The 20,538-nt window shown below is 43.0% G+C and overlaps 1 long non-coding RNA gene across 1 annotated transcript; it reads left to right on the top strand.

Annotated features, from left to right (window-relative positions):
- Positions 1 to 221: 221 nt before the first annotated feature.
- On the top strand, positions 222 to 19,491 carry LOC122558693. Its single transcript, XR_006314228.1, has 3 exons — positions 222 to 274; positions 14,858 to 14,952; positions 19,088 to 19,491. It is a non-coding gene; the product is annotated as an uncharacterized LOC122558693 (long non-coding RNA).
- The last annotated feature ends 1,047 nt before the right edge of the window (positions 19,492 to 20,538 follow it).

The raw sequence follows: 20,538 nt of genomic DNA, 5'->3' as shown, positions 1-20,538 counted from the left end.
TCCCTCTACAGACCACCTCACCTCTCAAACAACATAGTACAGGATGGGCTGAAGCGCTAGACTTGTTGATAATATTCGACAGCTGTGTGACCTTAAATAAGTTCTGTGAACATTGCTGTACTTGCTGAAGCCAGCAAAATCAGTGTGTTTTTCTGTGCCTTGCTGTTGGAGAGATCGTTTCGTTCCAAGTCGTTGGACTTCACATTGGACCGGGATCGTGAATGGTGCCAGGAACAAACTCGGCCTGTAGAAGATACAGGGGATCCTGAAGGGCGTAAGGCTCATTGTCTTTTTCCTCTCTTTTTCATTCTTTTTATTTCCTTAATAAATGTTCCTTTCTTTTTTGTCTTTGATCATTACTTAAATATTCATTTTTAAGTAAATTGCTGTTGATGAATCTTCTCTTAATTACATTTAACTGAAACTGAAAAGAACTGTTTGGATGCGCTCTGTGATTCAAGACAAACTTCGTTCCCCTCTCAACAACCCTAACTCCCAAGACAACCTCTGCACTACCCCTCCCTCACACCCTGCACTCCAATTTCAAACCTCAGATGGGCCACTATACCATCACCTCCCTCTTCCCCTTACGGCCCACAACAATCCCACATCTCTGCTCGCCCCATTCCCATTTTAATCCCTGCCCTACATTGACACATTAATACACCATCCCTCCCTGTACTGTCTCTTCCCATACGCCACCTCCTCGGAGGTGTCACGTCCCAAAATTTCCCCTTACCTTAGTTTTGAAGTCCCTTGAGAATCCTGACCATAGAATAATGTCTTATATTGGTCAGTTCTATCATTTGGATTGGGTTGTGTTTGTAGTCTGTTCCAACTGTCTGAAACCAATGTCAAATTATTTAACACATTAGAGAATTTGAGCAGTAGTTAACAGGTTCAGTTAGAAGTACATGTGCTTGAAGATAGAGGTTGTGATGTCCCGTTTCTTGCTCTGTGTACAGTTCATCCTTGTTCACTCCATATGTACCTACTAAGGTGCTGATTAGACTCAATGAGGAACCTGCTTAAGAATCTAAGCAGGTAGCCAAAGGAGATAATGCCTGATTTCACATTACCAGAGATGTGGGTGTAGGTTGACAGTTAAGATGAGTGTAAAATGTACCCCATTCATTCCTGTGTAACAATACAGAGCCCAGGTATTGCTGTATATCACTTATATTCTTGTGACTCGTATATCAGTCATATACATAAACAAGCAAATTACATAACATGGGGGCAGTCATTGAGGATTTTTGAGTAACAGTATGTACAACTGTTTGGTTTCACTGGAGAAATTCTGAAAACAATGTTCAATAAAATGTGTTGATTGCTTATCTGGACTGGCTGAAGATACTTCAGCAGTATTACTAAAGAACCCACCATAGACAGGACCCTGGGAGACTAAAGAACTGTGTGAATACCACAGCAACTGGATTGGTGGTTGGGCACTGCCAAAGAGCCACAGGACTGGCGTAGTTGATTGATCCAGTAGTGGATCAGAGACTGGGGTGCAGAGTGACTTGAATGTGCCATTTCTCTGCTCAATTGCTTTGAGTGTGGAGCTTATTCTGAAAGTATGGGTGCAGATTCACAGAGCCACGTGGCTGAGACTGCAGCACAATAAAAACTTTTAAAAAGACTGGAAGCTTAAAAAAACTGCTTCTAAAAGAAACTGCAGCCCATGAAAAAAAAACCTGACAGAAAAAGCAGGCTGATGTAAAAGGAAAGCCTTTGAAAGAAAATGACACTTCCAATCCATGAATAGGTATTGAAGTCAGCAGATGTAGAACAGGAACTTGCATTATTTCATCTATGGTTGCAATTGAGATTCTTGAATTAAGAAGTGAGTGAACCTCCAAAATTAGTTTAAATAGAGCATGAAGGACAGCACTGGATTGACACATTCAGGATTAATGGGTGAGAGTCTGAAGGATGCAAATAAGATATGGACACCCTAGAAGATCAACTGAAGTTAATAATCAACTTCCACAGGTTAGAGCTAATGACATATCAGCATCAAGATGATTCCACTGACCAAATTATGTCAAGGTGTCAAACAAAAACGTAGGATTACCACCTTTTCAGTTATTCAATTTTCAAACTGGATTCTAGAACTAGTCATCATGTTTACCCCAGAACAGGTCTTTCAAAAACACCTTCTACAGAAGGGTACTGTATTGATGCATTATTTCACTACAGAAGGAAATTTGAAACTATCATGGTTGCACATCAACATTACAGTTTTTGGAGATGTGGGAGTGGGCCATGACAGTTGTAACAATGTAGTGTAGGTATAGGAAGCCTTTGGTAAATGTGGCCTGCCCCACACAATTTGCACATGTTTTGTGCACCAGAGTCAGTGTAGCGTGTGTGTGGCACGCAAAACATGTGGTATGCTGAATCAATGGGTAGGGCGATGGCAGAGGCTGAGCTTGGAGCGTGCACCAGGGAATGGTGTGAAACCACATGCAAAGGAACACAGCAACCACATCAAAGGCATGCCAACATATATCAGCAGAATTCTAAGCATATTTAACTGGTTGGTGAGGAAGTGAAGTATTAAGAGCATTGGGTACAGCTTGAGCAAGCACACCATATTGTCAATGTGGATTGACATATTGATGCTGTTGGGCAATCTGAGACATTCACATTAGGATATTACTGCAGAAGAGTGGTAAACATTTGCTGAATATAAACATTAACATGGGAAAATATGCTAATATCTTGCTTCCTTCCACATTGTGAAGAAATTAGGAATCTATGGCACAATCTACAGGTTAGGTGGATTGCCTATATTGGTTCACCAATCAGTTCATTGGAAAGATAACCGTGCATAACTGTTGTGTGAAGCTCTCAGTAAAGTCAGTGGAGATAGTGGGACCATAGATGACCAAGGAAGTTAGGAATAGCATAAAAGCAAAAGAGAAAGCGTATAATGTGGCAAAGGGCAGTGGGAAGCCTACAAAGACCAATGCAGAAAAAAATTAAGGAGGGAGAATATTAAATAGGAGGGTAAACTAGCCAGTAATATTAGAAACAATTGCAAGAGATCCTGTAAATAATGAAGGGCAAAAGAGTGGCAAAAGTGGACAGTGAATCACTGGAAAATGACACTGGAGAAGTAGTAATGGTGAACAATGAAATGGCTGAAGAACTGAATAAGTACTTTCTGTCAGTCTTCACAATGGAAGACACGATTAATATACAGAAAATTCAAGACAGTGGTAGGGGGTGGGGGGAATAAGTATGGTGGCCATCAGCAAGGAGAATGTGCGAGAAAAACAGAGGTTTGAAAGTGGATAAATTAGCTGCAGCAGATGGGCTACTCCCCAAAGTTCTGAAGGAGATAGCGGAAGAGATAGTGGAGGCTTTACTAGTGATGTTTCAGGAGTCACTGGAGTCAGGGAGGGAAAATCACTAATTTAACCCCACTGCTTAAGAAGCATGTAAGGCCACAGACTGGAAATTTAAGGCCGATTAGCCTGACCTTAGTCATTGGTAAGATTTCAGTCCATTGTGAAGGATGAGATTTATGAATACTTGAAAGTGCATGGTAAAATAGGGCAAAATCAGCATGGCTTCATCAAGAGGAAGACATGCCTGACAAATCTGTTAGAATTCTTTGAGGAAGTACCGAGCAGGTTAGATCAAGGATAACCAATGGATTTAATCTATCAGGACTTCCAGAAGGCCTTTGATAAGGTGCCACACAGGAGGCTATTGAGTAAGATAAGTGCCCATGGTGTTAGAGACAAGGTACTAGCACGGATAGAAGATTGGCTGTCTGGCAAATAAGCAAAAGTGGAGATAAAACGGTCCTTCTTGGGATGGAAGCCGATGACTCGTGGTGTTCCACAAGGGTCAGTGTTGGGACCACAACTTTTCACTTCATACATTAGTGATCTGGATGAAGGAACTGAGGGCATTCTGGCCAAGTTTGTGATGAAACAAAGATAGGTGAAGGGACAGGTAGTATTGAGAAGGTAGAGAGTCTTTAGAAAGATTTAAGTCAGGTTAGGAGTGTGGGAAAAGTAGTGGCAGTTGAAATACACAATGTGGGAAAGTGTCAAGTCATGCACTTTGAGTAGGAAGAATAAACTATTTTCTAAACGGGGAGAAAATTCAGAAATCTGAAGTGCAAAGGGACTTGGGAGTCCTGGTCCAGGTTTCTCTTAAGGTAAACTTGCAGGTTGATTCGATAGTTAGGAAGGCAAACACAATCTTGTCATTCATCTCAAGAGGACTAGAATGTAAAAGTAGGGATGTACTTCTGAGGCTTTATAAAGCTCTGGTCAGACCACATTTAGAATACTGTGAGCAATTTTGGGCCCCATACCACAAAGGATGTACTGACCCTGAAGCAGATCCAGAGGAAGTTCACGAAAATGGTCGCAGGAATGAAAGGCTTAACATATGTGGAACATTTGAGGATTCTGGGACTATACTCGATGGAGTACAGAAGGAAGGGTGGGGGGGTGGGATCTGATTGAAACTTACAGAATATTAAACGGCCTAGACAGAGTAGATGTTGGCAAGATATCTTCATTGGCAGGAGAGATGAGGACCTGAGGGCACAGATTGAGAGTAAAGGGAAGACCCTTTAGAACTGAGATAAGGAGAAACGTCTTCAGCCAGAGAGCAGTGAATCTGTGGAATTCATCACCACAGAAGGCTGTGAAGGCCAGGTCATTAATTATACTTAAAACAGAGATAGGGGAGTTCTTTGTTGCCAAAGGGATCAAAAGTTATGGGGAAAAATAATGAGGTGTAAAAACCTCTCAGCCATGATTCGATGGGTCAAATGGCCTAATTTCTGCTCCAATGTCTTAGAGGTTTTGTTCAGGGGTCCCAACACAGTAAGTGAGTGGCAGCCTCTGATACCAGACCAAGAGCTGGGATATGGATAATCAGCCACTTGGGGTGGTCAGGGTTAGATTGCTCTCCTCATAATCGATGATGAACCAAATATTCTGCAGTCCACCACTCAGCTTGACTCTTTCTAACCTTTGAGTTGTTTTCCTCCTGGAAAGAAAGAGAGCAGATATTACAGGAGCTGGAAGTTATCTTTGGTGCAGATGAGGGAGGTCTCCTGAACTGAGTGAGTAGGCAGGGAGAGACTGTGATGTCAAAGGTTTGGATGGGTGACAGCAAGTGGGGAAAATGTTGCAGGCAATAGTGAATATGGTAGAACATGAGGATTGGTAGGAGATGGTTACAGTAACAAAGACAGAGACAATGTGATTATATAGTATTAGAGAGGGCTGGCTGAAAGAAGAAGGTCATTGACCTTCTTTCCATGCTGCTGGTCATTTCTCCAGATAGCTGAGACTACACTGATCTGAGAGGAAACCTCAGACTAGGCTGGCATGATCTGGTCCTGCAGCTTTCACTGTAGGTCCTGGGGAAAGAGAATGTATTGCATCTCAACCAGCCTATTTCAGCAGGACCTCCAGATCTTTGTCCACAAGAATGGGTGCCAATTTCTCTAACTTATGTCCAGGGCAAACGTCAAGAATTGTGCAGCTCCACACAATGGTGCTGGTCCAGACGCACAACAAGCTTTTAAAGATAGTTTGGGTGCAAGGGATACCAGTCTTTTCACAGCTATCGCTGACAGCAAGTTTTTGGAAATGGTGCATAATAAGATAGGGGGAAAATAAAATAAGTTGGATGGCATCACCTGGGCAGGGTAGACACTTAATGAGGCAAGTTTGGTAAGATAAGGCGAGAAATCTCACTCAGCCTTGTGGTGTGTACCTTCAAAAATAAAAGCACAATGAACTTACCCAAAAAAAAATCCAAGTTTAAGCCCAAACTAAAGTATTCTCCCCATGTCTGAATGGGTTTCCTCCGGGTGCTCAGGTTTCCTCCCACAATCCAAAGGTGCCCAGGTTAGGTGAACTGGCCATGCTAAATTGTCCATAGGTTCAAGGATGTGTAGGTTAGGTACATTAGTCTGGGGTAAATATAGAATAATAGTGTAGTGGAATGGGTCTGGATGGGAAACTCTTTGGAGGATCGGTGTGGACTTGTTGGGCCGAATGGCCTGTTTCCACACTGTAGGGATTCTATGAAGATCCACACTATTTCTATTTTCCATGAAGATCTTTGTTTGGTAATGCAGAGACATGTTCAGGTGTGACAGTGGGCAATACTGAAGTCCCTCTTGTCTTACCCTTTCATCCAGAATGCGTTGTAGCAGCTCCAGACTCAGAACCAGAGTATTCACCGCTGCTCTTCCAATTAAAACAGCTATCTCTGAAGAGATTTTCATTGATCCTTGACAGTCCCTGAATGGGTTCTTTGAAGGACTTTGTGACATGATCTTCTCCAACATAGAAAGTATGTGTTATATATGAGGATTAACAGAATATCAGTTACTTTTATGGGCGGCACAGTGGTTAGCACTGTGGCCTCACAGCGCCAGAGATCCAGGTTCAATTCCTGCCTCAGGTGACTGTCTGTGTGGAGTTTGCACATTCTCCCCATGTCTGCGTGGATTTTCTCCAGGTGCTCTGATTTCCTCCCACAATCCAAAAATGTGTAAGTTAGGTGAATTGGCCATGCTAAATTGCCCGTAGTGTTAAGTGAAGGGGTAAATGTAGGGGAATGGGTTTGGGTCGGTTGCGCTTCGGCGGGTCGGTGTGGACTTGTTGTGCCGAAGGGCCTGTTTCCACACTGTAATCTAATCTAAAAGGTGGTAGCGTTTTGATGAACACCACCACGATGCAGAAGCCCACTGGCCACCTGCCTATTCAGAGCTCCGAGCTTTGGGATTTTTGTTACGAGTCCTGTTCTTTTCACTTCAGCCTTTGCCATTTTGAATGTCTGATTCAGGGAGAATTGTGTGATTCCCTCAATGTCTGAAATGATGCAAAATGGTTGCTGGGAGTTTAAACATATCTAGTTTTAATCAGGACGTCTTTAGTTAAATTTAGATTAGATTAGATTAGATTACATTACATTACAGTGTGGAAACAGGCCCTTCGGCCCAACAAGTCCACACCGACCCGCCGAAGCGAAACCCACCCATACCCCTACATTTACCCCTTACCTAACACTACGGGCAATTTAGCATGGCCAATTCACCTAACCCTGCACATCTTTGGACTGTGGGAGGAAACCGGAGCACCCGGAGGAAACCCACGCAGACACGGGGAGAACGTGCAAACTCCACACAGTCAGTCGCCTGAGGTGGGAATTGAACCCGGGTCTCAGGCGCTGTGAGGCAGCAGTGCTAACCACTGTGCCACCGTGCTGCCCACTGCCCCCGTGCCGCCCACAAGTTTGCATTCAGAAATGCCATTAAATACTTCCATCAATAATGTTAAGCAGGTACTTGGGAAGAGATGTAGTTCAAGGCGTAGTCCATGACACGAGCGGATGACTGATGAACAGACTATCGCCTGATCTGAGCCAGGATCAACATAAATAAAGTCCCACTGCAGTAGTGCTGCAAAAAGTTCAACATTGAGGCACTCAAAGACCTGGAAAAGATAGCCTCATACAACCAGCTCCTCTCCACAAACCTAGTAACCCTCACAACACATGTCACAGGATTCCAACAGCCTCTGCTCCGCTTTAAAGGCCACTATCAATGTCTGCAAAAACTCAAGTCGGTCACTTAACCTGGAAACACCCCAAGACTGGTTTGATGACAATGATCAGGAGATCCAAAAACTGATAAGCCAGAAGCACATGGCATTTCTGAATGCAAACTCAGAAGAGAAAAGGCAGGCCTACAGGTGACTGAAGGCAGAGGTCCAACAATGATCCCGCGACATAAAGAACAGATGGTGGGTGGAGAAAACACTGGAGGCCCAACGAATAGCCAAGAACCATGATGTGCAGGTTCTTCTGTCCTGTTAGACCACTATGGACCAAACACCCAAGGCTCAACATCACTGCTGACCAAGGACGGAGTGATCCTCATCAAAGGTAAAGAGGTCAATAAACAACACTTGGGGGAGCACTTCAGAGATCTCCTCAGCCAGTGCTCTATCATCGATCTGAGCACCATTGACCACATTCCACAGCAGGCTACATGCCACAAGCTCAGCAATACCCCAGCCCTGCATGAAACAGAGAAGGCCATCTGGCAACTTATGAACAACAAGGCTGCTGGAGCAGACAGTATCTCTGCTGAAGCATTGAAGTGAGGAAACAGAGAGCTCCCGTTGCATTTTCACATCCCTGTCTGCCTTATCTGGAAGGAGGAGAACATCATGGGACAACTCAGTTGTCACAGTTGTGAACATTTTCAACCAAAGGAACAAGTCTGACCGTGGTAACTACAGGGGAAGCACCCTGATGTCGCCCTTAGGAAAATCATTACCAAGGTCCTCCTCAACTGTCTCCTCCCTGTGGAGGAGGAACTCCTCCTGGAATCACAGTGTGGCTTTTGGCCACAGAGAGGCACAATGGACATGGTTTTCACCAGGCGACAGCTGCATAAGAAATGCAGAGAGAAGAACCTAACCCTTTTTATGGGGTTCTTAGATCCTATGAAGGCATTTGACATCATCAACCAGGAAGCATAATGAAGTGTCCTTTTCCACTTTGGCTGCACCACAAACTTGGTCACCAGCCTTTTCCTACTCCATGACGACATGGAAGTTGTGGTAATGACAAATGGCTCAACACCAACCCATTCCCCCTTTGGACTGATGTCAAGCAGGGATATATAATTGCCCCAACACTTCTTGATCTACCTTGCCGCATTGTTTCAGCTCACCGCTGAGCAGCACCCTACTGGGGTAGAGCTTACCTTCAGAACCAGCAGGAAATTATTCAACCTCCGCTGCCTTCCAGCCAAAACCAAAGTCACCCCAACCATTGTCATTGAGCTACAGTACACAGATGATGCTTGTGCATGTGCAAACTCAGGACAAATTCCAGACCATCTTCTGCACATTTATATAAGCAGATGAGAGCACGGGTCTCACGCTGAAATCTCAAGACAAAGGTTCTCCACCAACCTGGACCAGCATTGAGGAGTAAACCCCTTATCAACAAGGTCCACGGGAATGTCTGAGAGAACGTTGGCCACTTCCAATACCTTAGGAGTTTCCTATCGATCAAAGCAGTTATTGCTGAAGAGATCCAGCCCTACCTCCAGTGTGCTGGCCCCGCCTCCAGTGTGCTGGCCCCGCCTCCAGTGTGCTGGCCCTGCCTCCAGTGTGCTAGCCCCGCCTCCAGTGTGCTGGCCCTGCCTCCTGTGTACTAGCCCCGCCTCCAGTGTGCTGGCCCCGTCTCCAGTGTGCTGGCCCCGCCTCCAGTGTGCTGGCCCTGCCTCCAGTGTGCTGGCCCCGCCTCCAGTGTGCTGGCCCCGCCTCCAGTGTGCTGGCCCCGCCTCCAGTGTGCTGGCCCCGCCCTGGGCTGCCTGAGGAAATGGGTGTTCAAGGACAACAAGATCAGATCCAAACCCACGCTCATGGTATACAGAGCTGTGGTAGTTCCCACCCTCCTATAGTCCACGTCTCAGAGCAATATCTCCAGCAGGGATCTCAAGGATATGGAGCATACCACTGACGTTGCCTGCGTAAGATCCTATGAATCTGCTGGGAAGACAGACACACCAAAACCAGTGTCCTTGACCAGGCCAACCTCCTCAGCATCAAAGTACTGACCATCGCATGCGACGGGCTGGGCACCATATGACAGAGTCTAGATTGGAGTGGTGCTGGAAAAGCACAGCAGGTCAGGCAGCATCTCTCCACTCTGCAGGCACCTTGCCTCTATTCCTGATGAAGGGCTTTTGCCCAAAACGTCAATTTTCCTGCTCCTCGGATGCTGCCTGACCTGCTGTGCTTTTCCAGCACCACTCTAATCTAGACTCTGGTGTCCAGCATCTGCAGTCCTTGTTTTTAACCATATGACAGACAAGACTCCCCAAGCATGTGCTCTACTCCCAGCTTCAAAACGGAAGGTGATCCCCAGGTGGACAGAGAAAATGCTTCAGGGATACCCTTAAGGCCTCAATGGCAAAGTGTGGCATTCCCACAGATACCTCAATGACTGACCCAAACTGTCCAAAATGGAGGAGGCACATTTGAGAAGGTGTCATGCACCTCGAGACTTGCCGTCAGGAAAAAGCAGAAGCCAGGCGAAAACAGCGGAAGGAGCACCAATGCCCCACTCACCCCATCCCATGACCACCTTCTGCTCCAAGTGTAGCAGAATCTGCGGAAGCCGCATTGGACTGTACAACCACCTATGGACTCACCTTGAGTGGAAGAGACCCTTGTCTGCAAGGGTCAGCCAATGATGATGGGTTCAAGGGTTTGCTGCTTATTGAAATTGGCGGCTAAAATAAAATTGTGACCTCAGTGGTCAAGTAAGAAGCTTGATCTTGTTTAGCACAGCACTTCTTGCTCCACACCGTTATTGTCATAAAGAACGTAACAATGAACATTGCTAAAGTGTTTGAGAAAATTCCTCATGTAGTGGCTGTTCCAGAAGATCAAATCGCATGGAATCCATTAGTGAGTTGGCAAGGTGGATACAAAATTGGCTTGTCCATAGAAGACAGAAGGTGAAGAGGTGCTTTTCTGACTGAAGGTTTGTGACTAGTGCTGTTGTTCTTTGCAATGTATATGAATGATTTGGATTAGTAAGTTTGCAGACAACATGAAAATTGGTGGAGTGGTGGATGGTGAGGAAGGATATCAAAGGATGCAGCATGGTGTAGATCAGCTGAAAGGTTGGGCAGCTGAATGGTAGATGGACAACTGAGAGCATTTTGGCAAGTTTAATGCAGGAGGAAAAGTATACTATGAATGGCTGGACTCTTGGGAGTCTTGACATAGAGGGATCTTGGAGTCCAAATCGATAGTTCTCTGAAAGTGGAAATACAGTGGAGAAGGTGGTAAAGAATGTTTGCCTTCATCAGTCAGATGGATATAATAATTGGCAAGTCATGTTGCAACTATATAAGACTTTGGTTGGGGCACATTTGGAGTACTGTGCACATTTGGAGTACTGTTCTGGTCGCCGCACTAAAAGAAGGATGTGGAGGCTTTAGAGAGGTGCAGAAGAGGTTTAAATAGATGTTGCCTGGATTGGAGTATATTAGCTATAAGGAGAGGTTAGACAACTTGGATTGTTTTCAGTAAAGCGTTGGAGGGTGAGGGGCAACCTGATAGAAGTATATAAAATTATGAAAGGTTTGGAGAGGGTGGATAGTTGAAGTCTCTTTCCCAAGTTGGAAATATCAAATTCTAAGGGGAATATGTTTAAGGTGAGAGGGGAAAGTTTAAAGAAAATGTGCGTGGAAAGTTTTTCACACAGAAGGTAGCATCTCCCTGGAACATGCTACCAGGGGAGGTGAAATAGCAGCAAAGTATAAGAGGCATTTAGACACACATGAACAAGCAGAGAACAGAGGGATGAGTATCATAAGCAGGCAGATGGAATTAGTTTACAATAGAATCATGGATGGCACAGACATGGTGGGCTAAAGGGCCTGTTCCTATGCTGTACTGTTCCATGTTGCGATGCAGTTGCATTAGTGCTATCTTTCAAATGACAGATTAAATCAAGTCCCTCACAGGTAGACAGAAAATTCCCATGGCACTGAAGTGGAGGGAATGTCTCCCCATTGTCCTGACCAGTAATTATCCCTCAATCAGCATCATTAACATGTTGCTATACATTTATATCCACCATATTATTAGGGGTCCAGTGATGAGGTTACCATAGAAACTCATGGTCATGTACTTTTTTAAATCATAGGATCCCTACAGTGTGGAAGCAGGTCATTTAGCCCATTGAGTACACACTGACCCTCCAAAGGACATCCCACTCAGATCCACACCCCTCCTACCATAAACCCCTGACTCTGCATTTTCCTATGGCTAATCCACCTAAGCTATACTTTTTGGACTGTGGGAGGAAAGCTTGAGCCTCCTGTGACCTTTGATTATTGACACCAGCTTTTTTTGCCACTTTTATGCGGGCAGTATTTCTATAGGTCAGTCAAAATTAGAAGGAGCCCATAAAGAAATCCAGAAATGACAGAATGTTGTCACACCAGCTGTGATTGTAAATGATGCCCTATTTAACTTGGAACATCAGGTTAAACTCCTGGGGTTTACAAACTAAAGGGTTGGGCGATGGCCTAGTACTCCTATTGTTAGACTAGTAATCCAGAGGCCCAGGCAATGCTCTGGGGGCCAGGGTTTGAATACTCACCATAGCAGATGGTTGACTTTGAATTCAATAATAATCTAGAAGTAAGAGTTTAATGATGACCATAAAACCATTGCCAATTGTCGTTCACTGATATCCCTTAGGGAAGGAAATTTGCCATCTTTACCAAGTCTGGTTGACATGTGACTCCAGACCCACAGCAATGTGACTGACTCTTGACTGCACTCTGACTAATTAGGAGAAAGCGAGGACTGCAAATGCTGGAGATCAGAGTCAAAACGTGTGGCGAACTCTATTTTGATTTAGTCCCTACCCTCCCCTTCACTGTTTGATCACACAGCACTGCCCTTTGATGTGAAGGGCACTGCTTGTCACTGGACACTCGGGTGTTTTCCTATCTTCCTGGTGGTGGAAATTGAATAAAGATTTGTGCACCTTATGTCTGTCACTGTGTCTCACACCTACACACACACACACACACCATGGGTGCTGGGGAAAAATAAGCACTACAATAAAAAAGAAAAATAAAATCAAAACGTGTGGCACTGGAAAAGCACAGCTGGTCAGGCTGTATCCGAGGAGCAGAAGAGTCGACATTTCGAGCATAAGCTCTTCCTCAGGAATGTCAATAAATGTTGGTTCAGCCAGAGATGCCCACATCCCATGAATGAATTAAAAAAAAACACTTGAGAAGGTATGGGATACAGGGAGATTTGACTATCTGGATTCAGAATTGGCTGGCTGACAGAAGGCAGAGTGGTTGCAGATGGAAAGTATTCTGCCTCGAGGACAGTGTTGAGTGGGGTCCCGCAGGGCTCTGTTCTTGGGCCTCTGCTCGTTGTAGTTTTTATAAATGACTTGGATGAGGAGGTTGAGTAAATTTGCAGATGACACAAAGGTTAGAGGTGTCGTCGATAGTATAGAGGGCTACTGTAGGCTGCAGCGTGACATAGACAGAATGCAGAGCTGGGCTGAGAAATGACAGATGGAGTTCAACCTGGATAAATGCAAAGTGATGCATTTTGGAAGGTGGAACTCGAATGCTGAATATAGGATTAAAGACAGGATTCTTGGCAGTGTGGAGGAACAGAGGGATCTGGGTGTGCAAGTACATAGACCCCTCAAAGTTGCCACACAAGTGGATAGGGTTGTTAAGAAAGCATATGGTGTTTTGGCTTTCATTAACAGGAGGATCGAGTTTAAGAGCCGTGAGGTTTTGCTGCAGCTCTACAAGTCCCTGGTGAGGCCACACTTGGAATATTGTGTCCAGTTCTGGTCACCCTACTATAGGAAAGATACAGAGGCTTTGGAGAGGGTGCAAAGAAGGTTTACCAGGATGCTGCCTGGACTGGAGGGCTTGCCTTATGAAGAAAGGTTGAATAGGCTCGGACTTTTCTCTCTGGAGAGAAGGAGGAAGAGAGGAGACCTGATCGAGGTGTACAAAATAATGAGGGGAATAGATAGTGTCAATAGCCAGAGTCTTTTCCCCAGGGCAGCATTGACTGGTACGAGAAGTCATAGTTTGAAGATATTAGGAAGAAGGTATAAAGGAGACGTCAGAGGTAGGTTTTTTTTTTACACAGAGTTGTGAATGCATGGAATGCGTTACCATCGATGGTGGTGGAAGCAGAGTCACTGGGGACATTTAAGCGACTGATGGGCATGCACATGGATAGCAGTGAGTTGAGGGGTGCGTAGGTTGTTACTATATTTTACATTAGGATTAAATCTCGGCACAACAGCATGGGCCAAAGGGCCTGTTCTGTGCTGTACTTTTCTATGTTCTATGTTCAATGAAGGAAAATATTCATGCTTATGACAAATGAATCTACGACATTATTTGCAAGGTTGGACTATTAATAGACAGAGTTTGTTTTTCTTATTTTAATAAAATTGAATAGCCAAACATATTTTCATCAATATTTATAGTTAAAATTCCTGCATTTTATTCAGTATAATTGATTTTGGGAATTTATAGTCTAATTTACCCATTAAAAATCACAATTACAGAATCAAGCATTACAAAATGCTCTGCCAACATTGTTAATATAAATATTGAAAAATTGTCAGACGTTACTTCATATAGTTCTATTGAATTGTATTACTTAGTGAAGATCAGGTTCACTCTGGATATTTCAACAATACTCATTATAGGATGTTCCAGGGTACTAACACATCATTTAGCTAATCAAGTTTGTGTTTTGTTCATATGAACTGTCCCATCAAATACCTTGCCCAGTCAAATTTTGAATATTCTACTTTTGTTTTCAATTTAACCTATTTTTCTAAACAACTTGTTCAGAGATGTTATTGCACACTTCTGGAGCAGGTGGGACTTGAACCCAGATCCCTCAGTCCAAAGGTAGGGACATTACCACTATGTCACAAGAGCCCTTTGGTTATTCTACTTTATAAAGGACTGTGATTGGGAATACCAGTGTTACTCTTGTTGTGACACAGTTGGGAAACATGTACTGATAATTGAGTCCCACTGTTCCACAAACAGTAATAAATTTGTAACTACCCAATTAAACCAGCAGGTGATCAATTTGCCTGACTGTTATTCAGGACAAACATGAGTCACATCAGTTTTCACCTTTAACAGCAGAATAACTATTACAGCTTATTGTAACTTCATAACATATTCTTTAACAAATGTTAAAACTGGTTTACTAATTAAAAGAAAAAAAATTTCAATTTTTAGAAGGGAAATCAAAAGAACGGAATATTGTTTAAATGGAGAAAAACTGCAACACAGGAATTTGAGAGTGAAAAGAGAAGAAATCATGAAGTGACAAGGTAAATCCAAAGCATACTTTGACAAACGAACATGTGCAAACAAACCATGATATGAAGCTGGAGATTGGGTTTGCATCAAAAAGAAAAATCAAAACTACAAGTTTTCACCATGTGTATCTGGAACAAAGCAATTCAAGGTGTTGCTTGATACCAATATCTATCGATTGGATACTGACACAATGTGAAAAGCCATTAAGAAAATATATTCCATTTTCCAAAGAGCAAATGTGATACTATCTCCTTCGCTAAGCTGTCATGCAGAACCACAACCAAATTCTCAGAGTTCAGTGCGGTCATCCATAACCTTCAGATCCCCCAAGGCTATTTTTATATTTAGAAAATGCATATACTCCAAACTCTAATTCAATATACACATTGTAAAGACTACATATATTTTGTTTGGAAATATAAACTGGAAAAAAGTTAAAGTTTTGGCTGCGTTGAAGAGAATGAAGAATTTGCTTTTTATAATTCAAAGAGAAGTGGAATTGTGTGATTACTTATTGGTTACTCAAAGACATACTACTCTGAAGAAGTTGTACTTTAACACTTCTATAGAACACACAATGTGTCCTTGAAAAAGAAAACTGCTCAGTAAAAGCATTCCTCGGCCAGGGCATGGAATACAAGAGTCGGCAAACCATGTTGCCGCTACATAAAGCCCTTGTTAGGTTACATGTGGAATATTGTGTGTAGTTTTGGTCACCACATTACCAAGAGGACATGAAAACTTTGGAGATAATGCAGAGAAGGTTCACCATAGAGATGCAAAGCACAGAACCAGACCCCTTCAGTTCAATTCGTCCATGCCGACCAGATATCCTAACCTAATCGAATCCCATTTGCCACCATTTGGCCCATATCCCTCTAAACCCTTCCTATTCATATATCCATCCAGATGCCTTTTAAATACCAGCCTCCACCACTTCCTCTGGCAGCTCATTCCATATATGCACCATTCTCTGAATGAAAAAGTTGCCCCTTTAAGTCCCTTTTATGTCTTTCCCCTCTCACCCTAAACCTATGCCCTCTGGACTCCCCCATCCAAAAGAAAAGACCTTGTCTATTTATCCTATCCATGCCCCTCATGAATTTATAAACCTCTATAACATCACCCCTCAACCTCCAACGCTCCAAGGAAGACAGCTCCAGCCTAATCAGCCTCTCCCTATAGCTCAAATCCTCCAACCTTGGCAACATACTTGTAAATGTTTCTGAACATTTTCAAGTTTCACAGATAGGAAAGAGATGAAAATTGCATGCAATATTCCAACAGTCGTCTAACCAATGTCCTGTACAACCGCAACATGACCTCCCAACTCCTATACTCAATGCTCTGACCAATAAAGGAAAGCATGCCAAATGCCTTCTTCACTATCCTACCTACCTGCAATTCTACTTTCAAGAAGCCATGAATCTACACTCCAAGGTCTCTTTGTTCAACAACACCCCAGCACCCTACCATTAAGTGTATAGGTCCTGTGCTGTGCATTTGCTTTTCCAAAATGCAGCACCTAACATTTATTTAAATTAAACTCCCTCTGCCATTCCTCAGCCCATTGGCCCATCTGATCTGGATCCTGTTGTACTCTGAGGTAACCTTCTTTGCTGTCCACTACACCTCCAATTTTGATGTCATCTGCAAACTTACTAACTATATCTCTTATGTTCACATCCAAATCATTTATACAATTGACTAAAAGTAGTGGATCATCACAGGCCTCCAGTCTGAAAAGCAACCCTCCACCACCACACTCTCTTCTACCATCAAGTCAGTTCTGTATCCAAATGGCTAGTTCTCCCTATATTCCATAAGATCTAACCTTGTTAACCATCTTCCATGAGGAATTTTGTCAAACACCTTACTGAGGTCCATATAGATCACATCCACCGCTCTGCCCTCATCAATCCTCTTTGTTGCTTCTTCAAAAAACTCAATCAAGTTCATGAGACATAATTTCCCATGTACAAAGACATGCTGACTATCCCTAATTACTGCTTGCCTTTCCAAATACATAGAAATCCTGTCCCTCAGGATTCCCTCCAACAACTTGCCCACCACTGATGTCAGGCTCACTAATCTATAGTTCCCTGGCTTTTCCTTACCACCTTTCTTAAATAGTGACACCATATTAGTCAACCTCCAGTTTTCTGCCACCTCACTTGTGACTATTGATAATACAAATCTCAGCAAGGGGGTCAACAAACACCTCCCTAGGTTCCCAAAGAGTTTTAGGGTACACATGATCAGGTCCTGGGCATTTAGCCACTTATATGCATTTCAGGACATCCAGTACCTTCTCTTGTATAATATGGACATTTTTCAAGATGTCACTGTCTATTTCCCAACATTCTATATCTGCCTTGTCCTTTTTCACAGTAAACACAGTTATTGGCTATGAGGAAAGGTTAAAAAGACTGGAATTATTTTCACATCTACCACTCTGCCCTCAATCCTCTTTGTTACTTCCTCAAAAAACTCAATCAAGTTTGTGAGACATGATTTCCCACGCACAAAGCCATGTTGACTATCCCTAATCAGTCCTTGCCTTTCCAAATACATGTACATCCTGTCACAATTAAACTGCCTGCACGTATTTGGACAGTGAATTTCAGATTCTAACCACTCACTCGATGGAAATGTTTTTGGTTCTTTTCCAATCATCTTAAATCAATTCCCTCCCATTCTCAATCCTTCTGCTAAAGGAAACAAGTTCTCTCCATGTCATGATGTTGAAAACCTGTGTTAAGACTCCTTCCAACTTCCTTTTCTGATAGGAGAAAAGGTCAGTTTCTCCAATTTATCCTTGAAAGTCCCCCATCCTGGCAAGCACTTTTGTAAATCCTATCTGCACCAACTCTAATGCTTTCACATCCTTCTGAAAACATGGTGCCCAATATTGGAGATCTTGGTATTGACAAAATCAAACTAGTGTTTCATAAAGATCCAGCATAACATGCTTGGTCTTGTATTCTATGCCCCATTTTAAATTCCCTTACCCATCTTTGGGTGACTGTCTGTGTGAAGTTTGCACATTCTCCCCATATTTGTGTAGCTTTCCTCTGGATTCTCCAGTTTCCCCCCATAGTCCAAAGATGTGTAAGTAAGGTGGATTAGCCATGGGAAATGCAGGGTACAGGGAAAAGATGGCATGGGTAAGCTGCTCTTTGGAGAGTCAGCGTGGACTCAATAGACACCCTCTATGTATTTTAATCACTGTCTCAATCTGCTATCATCAACAAGTTGTGAACATATACTCCTAAGTCCTGTTGTTTCTGCAATACATTTAGAATTGCAGCCTTCATTTTAATACGTCAGACATGACCTTGCTTTCCCCTGTAAATTTCTTTTGGTCCCTAATTTGCTCCACTTCTCCTTTTAATCAGCCGCTTACTATTTATATGCCTATGGAAGACTTTTGCATTCCCTTTTATATGAGCTGCGAGCATCATCTCATACTGTCTGTTTCATTTATTTCCTTTTTAAAAAAAAATTTGGCCTCAATGCAGCCTAATACTCACATATATTGCCAACCTGATAACTGCCAAACACATACTTTTTCTGCTTTATTCTATTGTCTATCTTGTTCATCAGTCAAGCAGCCTAGCCTTTGTTTCTCTTACCTTTCCGCTCTGTGAGAATATATCTCAACTGCAGCCAACCTCTTTTTAAAGGCAGCAATTTTGCCTACCAACCTTAGATCTAGCCAAGGTGAACTTGAATCAATCTCACATACTATTGAGATTGGCCCTCCCTCAAATAACTACTGCTACTCTGATTGCTCCCTAGCTAACCTAAATCTCATGATTGTATGAACAATTTCCCCTAAATTTTCCCTGATTAATACTTGATTCCCTTGAGCTACCTCATTCCCATTGCCTCCTTTCTCATTGGATTGGGAACACATCAATTTAGAACATGTTCTAGAATACACTCCACAAACTTACACCTTCTGCTATTGCTATCTATTGGAATAATGTCCCTCATTATAACCAACAGAAAATCTTGCATTCCCTTTGCAAATTTATTCCAAGGAAGAAATTTATATTTCTTCTAGAATACACCCCATATTGTAATGGTGTCGCAAAGATTTCTTAGCTCTAACCAAATATATTCTATTTTTGATCTCTTTAGGATATCATCTCTCTTCAGAAATGTGCTGTCCTCCTTCATCAATATCACTACTCCAACTCTTTGAGGTTTTCGGACGCAGTGGGTAGTACTACTGCCTTTGATTCGGATGCTTCAGGCTCGAGCCCCACCCCAGGACTTGACAGTACATTCTCAATTCAGCCAAACAGGTTAAGAATCAATCTGCAAATACATCTCACACACCAATGACAGACAGTAACAGCAGGAAAGATTCCTGATTTGCCACATGATGAAATGGACGTTGAAGCTTTTACCATCACTACTTAAAGATCCAAGATACAACATGCTTATTAAAATTTTTGGTACATTATTTGTGTCATCCTCTGTGAAGACAGAACCAAAAATATACATTTAATTGGTCCACCATCTCTTTGTTTCTCATTATAACTCATCTTGTTTCTAACTGTAAGAGGCCTATTCTATTGTCTATCTTGTTCATCAGTCAAGCAGCCTAGCCTTTGTTTCTCTTACCTTTCCCCTCTGACTAATCTTTTTTTATTATATAGATTAGATTACTTACAGTGTGGATAACAGGCCCAACAAGTCCACACCCCCTATACCTAACACTACAGGCAATTTAGCATGGCCAATTCACCTAACCTGCACACTTTTGGACTGTGGGAGTAAACCAGAGCACCCGGAGGAAACCCACGCAGACACGGGAGAATGTGCAAACTCCACACAGTCAGTCGCCTGAGGCGGGAATTGAACCCCGGTTTCTAGCGCTGCAAGACAACAGTGCTAACCACTGTGCCACCGTGCTGCCCTTTTAGCATACTCAACAGTTTGTATGTTCCCCACAATCTTACTCTCATTCTATATTTTCTCCAGCTTAATCAAACCCTTTGTCCCCCTTTGTGGAAATCCAAAGTGTCCCCAATCCTCAGGTCTGCTGCTTTATTGGGCCAATTTGAATGTCCCTTCCTTGAATCTAATACAGGTACTATCCCCAATTTCCCCTGTTAGTTAAGGTTGAGCCACCTTTGCTGTTTTATTTTTGTGCTGGACAGGAATAAACAATTGTTGCACTACCTCCATGCACTTTTTAAATGTTTGCCATTGTGAGTCCATCATCATCCCTTTAAGTAACACTGCCCGATACATCAAAGTCAGCTCACACCTCATACTGTCATAGTTCCCTTTAATTAGATTCAGGACTCTAATCTCAGAATCAAATCTGTCACTCTCCATTTTAATGAAGAATTCTATCACATTAACAATACTCTTCACCAGGAGTTTAAAAATGTGTTGCTGGAAAAGCGCAGCAGGTCAGGCAGCATCCAAGGAGAAGGAGAATTGACGTTTCGGGCATAAGCCCTTCTTCACCAGGAACCTAGTTTGCACTGGGCTTTATAGGTCATCAACTTATTTTTCTAACCAACCTGTTCAGAGATGTTATTACACACCTCTGGAGCAGGAAGGAGTTGAATGTA

This window comes from Chiloscyllium plagiosum, chromosome 17, assembly GCF_004010195.1.
Source record: "Chiloscyllium plagiosum isolate BGI_BamShark_2017 chromosome 17, ASM401019v2, whole genome shotgun sequence".
Taxonomy (NCBI): domain Eukaryota; kingdom Metazoa; phylum Chordata; class Chondrichthyes; order Orectolobiformes; family Hemiscylliidae; genus Chiloscyllium; species Chiloscyllium plagiosum.
Note: the sequence above shows the minus strand (reverse complement) of the source record. Positions and strands in the feature narration are given on the sequence as shown.